This window comes from Protopterus annectens, chromosome 1.part1 (assembly GCF_019279795.1).
Source record: "Protopterus annectens isolate FY-2018-M chromosome 1.part1, PAN1.0, whole genome shotgun sequence".
NCBI lineage: Eukaryota > Metazoa > Chordata > Ceratodontiformes > Protopteridae > Protopterus > Protopterus annectens.
Genome location: NC_056726.1, coordinates 1,124,369,074 through 1,124,385,344, shown reverse-complemented (window position 1 = coordinate 1,124,385,344; position 16,271 = coordinate 1,124,369,074). Strand labels below are relative to the sequence as shown.

The window sequence follows — 16,271 nt, the reverse complement described above, 5'->3', positions numbered from 1 at the left end:
GTCTCCAAGGCCTCATGCTGTGCCACTAACCTAAAGGTGTGGGTATCCATAAGGTAAAAGGGTACACCCCTTTCTTTTGAATTTCACTTATGGTTTTGTGTCCGAAGGTCAGAGGGATTGTGAGTGTTTTACATGGAGCATGTCCAACAGCTCTGTGTTTGACATAGCTTTGTATGTTAGGCAGTGAACACCTCTGAGTAGGCGATATGCAAGGGAGTACGGATGGAGTATTTTGAGATGGTCTGTGTATGACATATATTTCAGGCCACTAATGCTCTTTGTAAGGTATTGCTGCAGGCTTTCCAGTTGTTGTAGTTGTCTTGTGAGGAACATGGCAAAAGTGGCATTGTACTCTATTATAGTTCCAGTGAGTGATGAGTAGAGGGGAACAATGTCCTCTTTTATTCTTCATGAGACACATTTTGCAATGAAGTATGCCACATAGGAGGGTTTCCTGACTACTGTTGGAATGTGATTATCACAGTTGTGTCCACTGTCCACCTGTGACCCAAGGTATCTTGTCACACTTTCATTGTGAAGTATACTACCACCTATGTTGTAGTTCTTGGCTACAGAGTTTTTAACAAAGGGAATGACAATGCACCTTTTGGCATTGAGCTAGAGCCCATGGCTTTGACAACAGCCATCTGTCTCAGTGAGGCCCTTTTGTAGGATGTCCACACCTTTAGTGTTTACAATTATGGCTCCTAGTTTGCAGTCCTCTGGAAACTGCAGTAGCCACAGACCTTCCATGTTAATGTTTACTTCAGGGAAGTAGATACTACACAGCCTGGGAAGTTATCTGGTCCCATGGCTGCTGTGATACTGGCTTTGGAGAGTGTTTTTTACCTGTGCAGCCGTGATGACAGAAACTTTGCAGTCTTCCATTATAGAGATGTGCTCTTTCATGGGTGAGAGGGGGGGGTAAAGTTAACACTGATCCTATCTGCCAGGATGTTGGCAAGATCAATTGGCTCTGTATATTTAGTGCCATTGAGCTGTAACTCAGAAGAGATCTGAGTGTAACCATGACAAGGACCTGTCTGTTGGGCAGAGATCTTCTGAGTAGACTATGCAACAGAGTACAGATTGGGTTACATTCAGTCTTGTTGCATGGGGCAAATATCTGAGGCCAGTAATCCTCTTGTTAAGGTACTTCAGTGGTCTTTCTGGCTGCTGAACGTGCCTAGTCAGATTCATCGCAAGTGTGTTGTGGTACTCTCTGATGGGTCTGATGACTGCTGAGTAGTGGGAACCTCCTTTGACCTACATGCACAGACCTTGGCAGTTTGTGTGAACATATAGCATGATTTTCTGACTACTTTGTGAATGTGTTTCTGGAAGTAGAGATGACTATTCACATTTGTCCATAGATCCCTTATTATCACACCTGTATTTAGCCTAAGTGTGTGAGCATGCCCAGTATGACCTTTCATTGTGATGCTGAATGAAATCCACTACATTTGTTGGAGTGTGTGAGCACGCCCGGTACAGACATTTATACTATATGTATATGGAATATCAAGTTGTATTTTTACAGCAGGGCTCACCTTTGTGTCATAGATCAACAGGGGATCATGCTGTGCCTGCAGGGCTTCCATGAGACACTTTGCATAGACTTATCAACATTTCTACATACAGGGATGACAGCTATTCTTTGTACATTTCTACCCGGTGGCACAACTGATTGTTACTGTGGGTGTACATAGGATGAGGGTTTTACCTGACACTTATACATATTTGCTATGCCTGCACTGCTATGTATGGTACACCATTTCATTCTGTACTGTTGCCTATCATACTGGCTTGAGGCAGACTACTGTGCTACTGATCCTAGCATCTAATGTCATGTATATTAGATTGCGACTTCATAGTATACACAACCCACATCACACCACCTGGCCTGATGTTCTCTGTCTGCATAGGCCTGTGGGGGAGCTTATCCATATACAGCATTTCTTTGTGTTTGCATTAGTGTACAACTGTCCTGCTGTGTTGGTGCCACTGCAATGCTATCATAGCTTAGTGGTTCAATACTGTGACTATAGTGCACAGTATCCTAGGTTCGAGCCCTGGCACTGCTTTTTATTTTCATGCTGGGCAGACCAGACTGCTTAAGGAACAGTAAAGCAAATATGAGCATGTTTACCTGACTTTGCTCAACTTTGCCCGACCTTGCCCAACATTGCTCAACGTTGTCCGACATTGTGCTAGTTAGCAGGGGCAACTTTGTTTACATATACTAAATATTGGTAAAAGCTGCTTAGCACTGCTTTATATTGCTTAAAGCATGGCAATCATGCCTAAGGTGGTGCTGCAGGGCTGCCTATGTTGGATGCACATACTACACTCCCTATAAATGTTTGGAAACAGGTAGTGTCAAGTTAGGCATCTCTTTTATTTTATGTGCGAGTCAGAGAGAGAGGTATAATTTCCAGGGTTCCTACTGAGCCAGTGTATGTGCTATGCGTTGCCTCTTTGCCAAGACCAAGGCATATTGGGCATGCCTCCTTCTGCCTACTGGGGGAGGCTCAGGTTGTTCCTCCTCCGAGTCACACTGTGCCTGTGCAGGCCTTGACAATGGTGGGGGGCTGTTTGGCCCTGCCCCATGCTGTTCCTGCTGCAGCTGTTTTCGCAGGATCATATTATGTAGCATGGCACATACCATGACAATTTGGGTACATGTAGTTGGTGAGTACTGCAAGGCTCCACCAGATGTGTCCAGGCACTGGAACTGTGACTTGAGCATCCCAAACACATGCTCAATTACATTTCATGTTTGTGCGTGTGCCTCATTATGGAGTTCTTGTTCAGGTGTGTGTGCAGTTCTGATGGGTGTCATCAGCCACGGCTCCAGTGCGTATCCAGCATCCCCCACTAGGTGACCGTCAGGGATGTCCCCATTGGCAAATGTCTGGTACAGCTGCATCAGATGCCAGATATGGGAATCGTGGTAGCTTCCAAGGCAGCCAGCACACACATTCAATATTATGCCCTGGGCATCGCACATGACCTGGCAGTTGATGGAGTGGAAGCCCTTGCGGTTGATGTAGGCCCTACCCCACTCACCAGCTGGTGCTTTGATGTGTATGTGCGTGCAGTCAATTGCACCCACTACCTCAGGGTATTCCGCTATTTGCTGGAAAAGATGCATATTGCTGGCCAATACCTCATGGGAATTGGGGAAATATACATGATCACCGACATGTGCTGACATGGCATTCAGGAACTGGTGCAGTACCCTGGATGCTGATGCCTGTGAAATCCCCATCATATCAACAGTTGGTCTCTGGAAGGTACCTGTTGCTAGTACTCTTAGGCCAACACATACCTTGGTTCCACTGGGATGCTTTCCCCTCTGTTGGTTCTGTGTGTGGGGCGTGGCCTGCACAGCTCAACAATTTGCTGCAGGAGCTCTCTGTCGACTCTATAGCACTCCACTATCTCCAGCTCATGTAGCCCCTGGTAGGTTACCCTGGGTCTGTACACTCTTCTCCGTCTCCTCACTGTGAGTTGCTCAGCAGCATTCGCAATGGCACCACCCTCAGCATCTTGCACATGTTGCCTTATAATAGCAATGGCAGCCCCTAACATTTTTTTGTCTCAGTTAAGCTTTTTAAGTTTTCACTTCTCTTTGTAGACTGCAGTGTTGCAGTGTTTCTGAGAAAAACATGGCAATGTTGTTTGCAGAGTTTTAAGTGCTGGACTGGGCTAGTGTACTGCCTGTGTAATTGGCTGATTCTGATTGATTTCACCTGGCAGCTTTGCTAGTTCTCCTTGGTTAACTTCCTACTGCTGCTTTTCCTTCCTTTTCCCTTTCTGTTTCCACAGGGGGCAGCGCCATGCAAACAAGCACAAACACGCGCACATGAGCACACAAGCGCACACACAAGCTTACACAGGCTTACACAGGCTTAGGCGGGTGCACATCTGTGCACACAGGCTTAGACAGCCTTACACAGGCTTACACGGGCGCACGCATGCGCACACAGACTTAGACAGGTTTACAGGCATGCACATGCGCGCACACAGTGTAAGCAGCTTTGCAAGAAACTTTAGTGATAGCCACGGCGTACACCTTCAGTTTCTGGGTTTCAGTTTAGACAACTGTAGACACGCCTCTTCCAGTCCTGAGTAACTCACAGCAAACACACGCCACTCTGCTCCAATAAGCTTACAGTCTTTGATACTTACCCCCTCATGATGTCGCCTATCTTCTATTTGTTACTCCCCTAATCCTACTCTTACACTCTATGGACAATGTTCACATGGCAGGGAAAATTGGGATTCACTATCCTTATACTCATTTGCATAGGATTGCCTACTAATGCTTGGTTACATCTCTCAGGCTGAACTTCCCCCCTTAGCAACCACTACTCAGTAGCCATGTTGTCTTCAGCCTGCCATTCACCTGCATGGCAGATAAATATTTTGAATAAAATGCCTATTTTTGGCTTTTATTTTTTTTTCTGGTTTTTAGAGTGCCGCACATTTGCACAGCGCTGCGCTATGCTTAAACATCTGAGATCAGGGAAACAAATTATTATTTTTTTTATTTTACAACAGATAAAAATGCCAATGGCCTTATATTTGGCCATTGGCATGCTTCCTCAACTGGATGTATCCTTTATTTGGAGCTGTCATAGCTCCGTTTTGCTATTTTCAGAATGGTACTCCGTTACCAACCGAGTACATTTCTACAAATAACACTACTCTTACTAGGACAGGTTAGTGTTTCCTGGATCGCAAATTTACCTCATTTGCATAGCTTTCAACTGCAAATGAGGTAATTTGCATAACCTAACACTGTCCGTGCAAAGAGTAGTTTTAGGAGCTGTCATGCACGCCCCTGCCAGCTGTTCCTGGATTGCTCGGCAGACATATTGGCTGTCTGGAGTCTTACTCTACTCTTAGACTCCGTGCAAGCCTTCATAAATCCGGCCAATTATCTTTCTTCATTTTCTTCTCTTTCTTTTCCTTTTTCCTTACTCTTATTTTCATGTTTGTAATTCATTCATAAATGTCCAATTTTGTTGCATTTATAATGTTTCAATTCATATTTTTTGCATCATGTCCCTTTTCCCCACAAATATAACATTTTCCTTTGTCACAGTTACTTATCAGATGTCCTTTTTTAAAAAAAAAAAAAACATGTTTTTGTTTGTCCCCAGTATTTTACAAAATCCCCATTTCCCTGCACATTTATCATGCTTGGTATACATGTAATTTTTTTCTCTTTTTATTTTTAACACAATATTATAATCCCGGCTACCAGTCCATGAACTCCTTTTCCCATAAACTTTTGCAATGCCCTGTCCTTTCTAAGTGTCTCTTTCTATCTCTGTTCAAAATTGTATGTGATTTTTCTTCTTTTTTCCCTGTTAAACACTTTTATCACATAAAGAATCTATGTGTTGTTGTCTTTCTTTTTTCATATTCCTCAAGAAAACTTTCCATTGAAGAAACAGTCTCAAATATAATGGCACAAAATGGTCTTACCTCATGTGCTTTTACAATCAAAGGAGCTATTAAATTATCTCACTCTTCATATCTGCCCATTTTTTGTCTTTATTTTGAATCCTTACCACATACTTCTGTTTTTTATTTTTCTTTTGCCTCTTTTCTGCTACTCTGCTTTGGCCTTCTTTGACTTTCTGTGTATATGTTTTCTTTTACATCTCACCACCACTCTTCAGAATTGTCTCTACATCCTCCTTTTGTACTTTGTCTATAATGTCCCCCCATGAAACGTCTTCTTCATTTTCTGGCTAACTGTGCAACATCATTTCTTTATTAAATCATCACACAATCCTCTCAACTGCAGTTATACATCCATCATTTGCTGGCTCATCTCCATTAAAATAGGTTTCTTTGAAATGTTTCCTCAGAATTCTGCACATATTCTCCTGTCTTGATATTTGCTTTCTAATTCATTTCTTTTACCACTCCATCATTTCCTTCTCTGTCCATCGATCTCTCTTTCTCCAGACTGCTACTGCACCTGGAACAGAATCATGAAGTGCTCCTCCAAAATGGGTCTCTCTTGTAACAATAACAAGTAGGAGTCATATATTAAAATTCACAATATGCAATATATACATTCTAAATACAAACCTTAAATTACAGCTTATTTGCAATTATTTACAACATACTTTCATTTTTTTAACTTTTTGATTCTCTGTACTTTTTCCACAACCAAATTTTTATTTTCTTCAAAATTTCTGACAGTATCTATTTTCCATTAAATGTTATCACATTCATTCCAAACAATCCATATAATACAAAACAAATTTTCATCTAATTTATAATTTTGTTTCACATTTTCATTGTATCCATATTCTATTATGTCCATATTTATACTTTTTACACTTTTCAATCTTTTATACATTATTTTCAACATATTTCTTCCCATAACTCATTTACTCTTTTACATTTCAAAAAGGCATTTCCCTACAATATGCACATAATCTTTCTTTAATTTTTTATATGGCATTTTTGCCCTTACTGGAAGCTTACTTACAGATAATCTCTATAGGAAATGTATACATTGTACATATTTTCACACCTTTTAATTCTTGCTTTCATAGCTTTTGTTTTTCCTTCTCTCTAATGCTTCCAGGGATAAATATAATAATGTTTTCCATTATATTTCATGCCATACCATTCTATTTTTTATATTACTTAAATAAATCATCTTCCAAATCTTCCATAACAATATTTTCTCTTGATATAATTTAATTTCCATACAAGCAATTCCTTTACTTCTTTTTAAACATTTAAGTGTTTCCCAAATTGCTTTATACCTTTCTTCTATTTTTTTATTAACAGTTTTTCTTTTCCATTATTGCTGTTAATACTTTATAGAAATTCAAGGAAGCAATTTGCACAATTAGATTTATTAAACCCAAACTGCCTTCCTTTATTGTAACATAAAGCATACTTTTTTAATAGGGTCCACTCTTAATCCCCATGTAAATATAAATAACACAGACAATAATTCTTTTTCATGTTCTACTGGAATTATAAATACACTTGCTAGATGTGCCATCACCTAATATTACTGAATTGAGTAAGCATTTTTTTTTCTTATATATAAGTTTAAATGTTCAACAGAACATATATATAGTTCGCATTTTATGTATCATAGTCTTCCATTGTGCCAGTCTCTGTTGCTCATTACCAAATTTTATTCCCGATATTTCTAGTTCTTCTTTATTAATTGAATACCCTCTATTTTTTTCTGGCACTACCAGTCTTTTACTCTTTTCCTCATTAATACTCAAACATAATACTCCTAATTCTTTATTAAGTGTTTTAATAGGTATTCTCATCCATTCTTCATTTTTCACAGTTACTACTAGATCATCTGCAAAAGAAAACATTACTAGAACTTGAATTCCCTCTGGTGTGCAATATTTAGCTTCTTCCAATGCTATTTTTTTTTCTTGTTAATGACCGCATTCATAATTATTTCAAATAAGATACTACTTTCTGGACATTTTTGTTTGATACCACATTTTATTTCTATTTTCTCACTTACCCATCCATTAACCACTAGTTTTACATTATTTTCTTATATACTGATATCAAAATATTAATTATTTTATTACTTATATTGTATTCTTTTAAAATTTCCCATAGTACTTCATGCTGTATCTTATCAAATGATTTACTTAACATCCCCTATTATAATTTTCATTTCTGTTTTTCCTGTTTATCACATTATCTACCAATTCTCTTATAATTATTAAAAGTTCTTAATTCACCTTTTCTTTTATTCAAAAATTGTTTCATTCAGTAACGTATTACATTTGCTTACTATTCTTTTATCTATCATCATAAAAATGTTATAATCAACATTGTTCAACACTAATGGTCTCCATTCTTTTTTATTTCTATTCTTTCTCCTTTTTATATAAATTTCATTGTACCCATACATATTCTTTCACCATTTATCCCTTTTTGAACCACTCATTCAACACCTCTAAAAACATTGTTTTTGCTGTTCTTGCATATCTGTATACATTCAATATTCAATTTAGACTAAACCTGTAGCTGCTTCCACATTTACTGTTATCAAAAGTTTTTTAATTCTATCATTGTAATATTTTCCTCCATTTTCTCATTATTTTCTTCAGTTAATTGTTTTTAAGTTCTGTTCATATTTCCCTATAGTTTCATATTTGAAAAAAAAATGTTTTCATGATATGACTTTTTATATTCTGCATTATTTTTTCGGGGGTATTAACTACACTTCCTTCATTGTTCCATAGTTTTATTTTTATTCTTTTATTTTCATTAACCCCTTTACTTAGGTATAGTGCTATTTCTTCTTTTCTTACTTGTAAAAAATATTTTTGTTTAAATAACATCTTTTTTTAATTTTCTTGCCATTCATCTCATATAACTCTCTTTTTCTAGAAACTTTTCTTTATTACTTATTATGTCTTTAATGGCTTGATTACTGAAGTATTTATATTTGCAACTATCTTGTATTCCTTTTGTCCTTTGCCATTCCAAGACCTATTTTTTTATATTATTCTTTTAAACTAATCCACCAACTTGTCCAATCTTAATAAAATCTTCTCATGTCTATATGGTCTAACCATAACTGATGACAAAATTTTAATCATTTAAATCTGTTTCATTTATTCTTTTTATGACTCTGCCTATTTTTATATAACCTATTTTCTCTTGAATCTCTATCCAAATTGCTACATGGTCTGAGAAGCCCATTATTTTAACCCCTTTATATAATATTTTCAAATTCTCTGATAATATGAAATAATCAGATTCAGTTCTCAAATTGTCATTTTTGTATATCCTATGTTTGTTTCCCCATAAACAATCTTACTGATTTTAATCATATCCGAAATAACCTTTACATCTGCTCCTTCTTTTATTCTGTGTATTTAAATCACAGTGAAAGTCTCCCACTACCATAACTTGCATATCCAGACTAACATAATTAAGCATTTTCCTAAACATCATCTATCTTTAATTCTGTAAAGTACATGCACAAAGTACTCTCTCTCTCTCTCTCTCTCTCTATATATATATATATATATATATATATATGATTCTTCCATCTTATAGCTAATACAAATGTTCTTCCTAATAGCACAAATATGTAATCCATAATTTCTATACTATCTTTACATAATATTGCTATGTCTGAGCATTTTTCTTTGCCTATATGCCATGTAACATTCCCGTCCCATAACCCATTTACTTGTATTCTTTCTACTCCTACTATTTTTCTTATATCTATCAATATTATGATATCCATATCTAACAATCTACACCATTCCAACACTCCTAACCTTCATTGTACATTCTTTATATGATTTACATTTATGGCTAGGATTATCACTTTGTAGAGAAGTATTTATTACTTTTACCTTTTTTTTTTGGTTTTCTCCTATACCTATATTTTACATTTGTGTTTTCTATTTTTTCACACTTTTACCAATGGTATTTCTTTACTTTTGATTCTTATCCATTTATCTTCCCCTTTTTCACTTGAATTACTTAATTTTTCTTCTTTTTCTCACTCTTTTTATTTGTCTTCTTTTGAATGTTCTTTTATCTTCACGTTTCTTTTTGTATCTCTTCTGTGTTATTTACTAAAACAATCTATCTTACTGTCTTTCCTGTATATGTTCCCCTTTTAAATTATAATCTATCCATGAATGTCTTATTTTTTCATACTTTATACATTTTTGTTCACCTTCTTTTGCTTCATGACCAGTTTTACCACAAATGAAACATTTATTTTTATTACAATTATGGCTTATCTTCTGGCTCATCTCTTTTAAGTCTATAATTTCTGAATTCCTCCTCCTTTGGTGTTTCTCTCCTCTTACCCTACCAAAATAATTTTTTTCTTTAGTATAAGTAATATCTACCTACCCATGTCTGTCATGGACCATACCTAAAGGAAAAAAAACGTATACATGAGGTTTTAACAATTTTTAATTTGAGTATTACTAGTTTGGAATTCTCTTTAATTTGTTTATTTTTATTCAGAATTTTCTTGTATTGTATTTGGAGCTTATCTCCTTGGGCCTCCGCTGAAAATGGACATGCATCCAGTCGGACATTCCCAGTCAACAAATGTAAAATAAATAAAATGTATTAATTAAATGGTCATTTTGCCACAAGAAAAAAAAAAAACATGTCTTTGAATGTCCCCTGTAATTAACCCACCATTTCCTTCCACATTGATTATGTTAGGCACATCTAATATCTTTTCAGTTTGCATTTATAAAATAACTTCACAGCCCCATCCACAGTCCATAAACCTCTGTTAACATAAATCTTTGTAATGTCCATTACTTCACTGCACTCACTTTTTAAATAGTCTCTTAAAGTGTATTTTTCTACCTGTGTACAAAATTGTATATACATTCTCTTTTTAGTCTCGCTATTAAATGCTTGTACTGCATATGAATTCCAAGGACTATCATTTCTTTTTCTTTCTCATATTGTTCTAAAAAGATTTCTATATAATATGTTTCTTCAAAGAAAATGTCACAGAAAGAATCTTTGCTAATACAAATAAATGCTATTACCTCTCTGGGTTCGATGTCCAGTGGTGAAATAACATTATCCCATAGTTCATACCTATCAAGTTTGTTTTCCATTTTACTGGTTACTCTTACACAGTGTTTTCTTTTCACATCCATTTTCTTTTCTTCTTCTTTCTTTTCTCCCTATCTTACTGTCCCTGATCTCTTGTAATTCTTCTTCTTTTATTCTTTCTGTCATTTCACCCCACAATACTGCTTTTTCACTTTCTGGTTTACATTGTTCTAGTAAGTCTTTTAAATACACATCCCACAGCCCTCTGTGATTGGAGGGTTGTAACAATACAGTCCACCTGCAATTCTCCTTTACCCTCAAACAACTGTTGTTGAAATTACACCTTGGTATCCTGAGTGTATTCACTTTCCTTCTCCTGGATTACCATGTATTCCATTTTTGACACCTTTGTTTTCATGTTTTCTTCTCTCAAAAACAAAATCTCTTGCAAAGGCTTGATTGCTCTAACCATTATTACACATTCTTCTTCTAAACTATCATTTATCTCCTTCTCCTCCATGATTTCTCCTCACTTCTCTGAGTTGCCTGCCACCCAGAATGGAAGCAGGAAGCGTAACTGTAAAATGTGTCCTTGTATGAAAAGAATAGGGGATGTTCCCTTGTGCCCTGTCCAAATTTCCCATAGTAGTATAAATACCACCTGAACAGAGACTACCAGACTCCTTAGATTAACCCAGTCAACAAGGGATACATGAATAAATAAATAAAAACTTGCACTTATAAGGTCCTCTGAAGTATGGCAGTTATGATAATGAGGCAATTTAGTAGCAATTTAAGAGGACTGTCTCTGAAGTGCAAATGGAACTCAATGCATTACCCACCATAGCTGGTACAATCCATACTCAGCATAGCCTTTGGAACCATGTGACCAATATGGTTGTGAACACAGCCTATGTAGATTCTTAGCACTGCAAAAATGTCTTATGAGTCTTTGGCCCTGATGCAGGGGTATGTTGTGCATCAAGTAATGTGTAAACATACATCCATGAGTATAGAGCTACCATTTTGCTCCTTTAGTAGACTTGACTAACTGGAGTGAGGAAGCAGCAGGGATGTACACATGAATTAATGACAACTGTGCAGTAAGCCAAACTAGATGGGCAATGCGTCTAGACTGGAGAAAATGTATTCTTTACAATGCCTCTGAATCAATCTCTAGTAAAGTCAGACCTGATCTCACTAGTGTTCTCTCCAGTGGCCCATGCATCACATTTACAAAGGATCCCTCCACATGCAGATATACACACATTCATTTATGGGTCTGGTAAAGTGTGAGTAATAGGATCTCTCTCTCTCTCACTTTGTCCACACCTGTCTCTGAATTGCTGTTGCACTAATTGACAAACCTGCACAGGGCTTTGAGAATTTTACTGAACCCTAGCTGATAGGTTGCAATAGTTTACCTTACCTAGAGTGAGTGTTTTAGCAATTATATACATGCAGTTTTATAGACAGAGGATGCTCTAACTATTAAGTGGCTTTTTATAACCATTTCTTCATTAGATAATATTAACTTAAATTATGATGATATATTTTATATACAAAAAAATTGAACTTCCTTTGGATATGCATTTATTTCATTATTTTTAAAATAATGACAATTTATTTTATTCAGATATTTGAAAAGTGGCACTGGCTGTTACTAAATACAGTTACTCTTCTTAAAGTGTTAAGTGATATAAACTGCCACAGAAACACCCTAATTGATAGGGCTATCACTCTCTGTGTTATTTCAGAGAAAATTTAGTGGGAAATAGTCAGCTTGAGTGTTTTAGATTACTGAAGATTTTAATATAGATATTTTGCTTAGCTCATGTTGATTGGGGCTGAAAATGTGGACCTTAATAATCAAAGCTCTGAGAGATGCATATAAATACATTTATATCACACACAAATTTCTTCCACTTATTTTTGTAGTTTTGGGCATATTAGAAAATCTCTTCATATAAGAAAAACTGGGGAATAAGTATAGAATAATTTTCAAAGCTTAGAGGACAGCCCAGTTGATAGGAGAAACTGGTGTACATTTAGATCAGAGGCAGTTTTAAGAAAATATAGACACTGTCTTGAAGGGAATTACTCTTCGTGATTTTGGCCATGAGTTTTCTTCTTTTATTATATACCCTGTTTAGGTGAGGATTAAGCCATTTTTTAGTGTTTATATTTGGTTTATTTCTGGTGGGTACAACAGCCCGCATGCAGCCATTTACATGATTATATATGCACTCTGTGAATAATTCTGCATAGGTAGCTGTGGTCTCAGGGTTGGGCGAGCCTTGAATTTTGACAAACAGTAACTTATTAGAATGTAGTTTACCTTAGAATAGTTTTTAATTGTTGCTAGATTAGCTGGGTTGAATTTTATTTCAAAGGACGCAACTTTGTGATCTTACCTCAATAGTGAGAATGTGACATGGAGATGCAATGCTTTCCTGTGTTGGTGAGTACCAGGTCCAGTATGCTTGTTTGGGTTATTACAGCCTAGGAAGCATTGTGCCTGTCTGTTTGAGGCAGCTTTCATGTTCCAGTCTATAGAGAGGTAGTTTAAGTCTCCCATGAATAGGGTGTTTAGTTGGAAAGTGAGTGCCTTTAATAGGTTTAGGTAAGAGTCATGAGACTCCAGGCACATAGATGGTGACCTGTATCTAGCCATAATATTATGAGGTACCTTAGCTATGCTATCTTGGACATGGATGAGCTCTGTTGTATCATCATGTTTAACCTACCTGGAAATATGTTCATTGCTAACATAGATGAAGACACTTTCACCATTGGTACCAGTCTGTGTTGCTGTTGGTCTAATTGTGTGAAAGGCACTGTAGCCTTTTACTGCCAGAGCACTTTCTATGGCTTTAAGTCAAGTCACAGAACAGAGGTCTACATTCTCCAGGGAGAGGAGGACTTGAATGGTGTTGAGTTTTTTGATTAGGCACCAAGCACTGAGCAGTAACAACCTTAAGGTTGCTTGTACACTAATTCAGTATGTTGTTATTTTTGTCTTTTTGGCGTTGCCTAAAAAAGGCATTAAGGGGGTGGGTAAAGTCTTAACAAATATCCAAAAAACTAGGGGGCAGGCAGGTCCTTGGCAGAGCAACTTGTCTTTTGACTATGTCCTACCACACTGACAGACATTAAATCCCCCTGGAGTGACACAAGAAACTAAGACTATTAAAATCAATTATTTAATATTCATATTGTAGCAGCATCCTTGTTGAAAGTAGAATTCTGCTCAGTGCAAGGCTCATACCTACCTGTGACATGTATCCCTAGAGATCCATCATGTGTCTTTTCATTACAGTCAAGTGACATACATCACAGGTTATTTAAACCACCATGGGTTATGATAGAATCAGATTGGCACCTGGAGTATAGTGACTTGAGAGTGTATGGAAAAGTGTAGATCCTGGCTTCAGATGGCCAACTAACTGTTATCTTCTCCTTCTCTAACCTTGTGAGTGGGGCCTCTGTGTGACCTATCATGGAGTTCCCAGTGGGGACCATTAGGTGTAGTCTTACTTGAGATATTTGGTGTTGCTTTTGGTGTATGCTTAAGTGATTGTTGAGGAGCAATGTTGCCATTAGATAGCTTTGGAGGTCTTTGACATTTGGGAAGGTTCCTTTTAAGCACCTCAGCATGAAATAATATGTGTGTGTGTGTGTGTGTGTGTGTGTGTGTGTGTGTGTGTGTGTGTGTGTGTGTGTGTGTGGTCAGCATGATGGATGCAGTTTGGGTATGCCTAACAACCTTGGTAGTATGCAAAAATTTTGCCTCAGTGGAAACTGTGTATTTGCATCTCTTCCATACCATTTTATTTTCAATAATGATTTCCTGATTGTCTGAGAACATGAGACAATAACGAGGTTGCCTTAGGATGCCCAAATGTACCAAAATTGCCACAGAGACAGTTGGAAAAATCCAAATCCATGTTGTCTAGACCTGGAATACAGTAGGCTGTTTAGCATAAAGGATTGGCTTTTAAGATGGGTCTCCTAGGTAAGTGCTGGTGTTAAGGAGAATATTCCAAAGTGCCACACTATTTAAATGGTTTCAGACCTAATTCTAACTTCATAGAGAGATTTTACTGTCTACATGTTTGCCTGATTTAGAGCATGGAAAAAAGATTGAAAACGTACTCCTATGCCCTCTAGCCAATAATCAAGCACACTTTGATCTTCCTAGTGTGCTTCCCAACTCAAAGAGACCAGGTAAACATTTTCTTCCACAAGATGGATGATTCTAGAATTTCTTAATGTAAAAGCATTTTAAAACAGCTCTCAAGTGAAGATTAAAAAACAAACAACAAACAACTTCCAAATAACTAAGTCCCTGACTAATTCAGTCTTATGCAAGTTGATTAGGAGGCAAACAGGACTAGAAAAGCCAACAAACAGAAAGATGACTATTATTACTTCAAAATTGAAGAAGTGCTTTAAAAATGTTCAAAAATAGTAGTGCTCATTGTATAAAGTAAGTATAAGTGTGATAAATCAAGAAAGCATTATTATCTTAGCTTGGACAGCTGTAGAAGCAGTTGAAACACTTGAAAAAGTGTTGCAGAGTTCTCTGTAAATGTGCAAAGAGCCTTGCAAAACTTGCTTGATTTATAGCACAGAAGAGAGCTTATAAAAAGCTTATAAACTGACTCCTATGTCCTCTAGCCAATAAACACTCACATTTTGACCTTCTTGGAGTGCTTCCCTACTCAGACCATCCAGGTAAAAACTTTCTGCCATGAAAGTACTAATCTATGAACCTATGAATCTATGAACCTATGAAATGGATGATCCTGGAATTTTCTTAATGCAAAAGTACACCAAAAGCAGCTCTCAAGTGAAGATCAAACAACAAACAACTACTGAACAGCTATGTCCCTGGCTAATTCATCCTTATGCAAGGTGATTATGAGGTAAGCTGAACTAGAAAAGCTAGCAAATAAAGCAATGACTATTTTTGTCAGAAAATAAAATAAATGCTTTAACGTTTTCCACAAACAGTAGTAGTCACTGTATAAAGAAAATACAAGTGTGACAAATCAAGAAAATGTTTTTCCTTAGGCTTGATCACTTTGGACACAGTTGAAACTTTTGAAAAATGATGCAGAATTCTCTGCAATTGATCAATAAGCCTTGCAGACTTGGTTGATTTATAATTGAGAAAAAGCTTGAAAGCTGAATCTTATGCCCTCTAGACAATAAACAACCACACTTTGAGCTTCCTGGTGTGATTCCCCACTGAGAGAGACCAAGTAAACCTTTTATGCCACAAAATTGATGATCCTGTAATTTCATAAATTAAAAGCACAGCAAAAGCAGCTTTCACATGTAGATCATACCTCTCAACTGTCCAGATTTTTATAGAATGTCCAGATTTTTCCTCAAAATTTAGCCTGTTTCTTGTAAAATTTGTGGATTTCTAGCAAATCGCTTGGAGGATCTGAGGAATGAAATTACTAAATAATGACATACATTTGAATTTCAGACTTCATATCCTTTAGAAAATATATTTCAACACACATTCTGTTATTCTAGCAACATTATATGTTTATAATAGCAATATTTAAAATGTGTCTCTAATTTTGGGTCTTTGTCCCCCATTATGTCATGCTTTTTTCATATTTCTTGGGCTAAGAGGTTGGAGATAAAAACAACAAAAAACTACTAAACAG

At 36.6% G+C, this 16,271-nt stretch overlaps 1 protein-coding gene across 1 annotated transcript in view; it reads left to right on the top strand.

Annotated features, from left to right (window-relative positions):
• The window catches only part of LOC122815649 (vomeronasal type-2 receptor 26-like), a 74,710-nt gene that overhangs the window by 37,637 nt on the left and 20,802 nt on the right, over window positions 1-16,271 (top strand). The window lies entirely within an intron of this gene.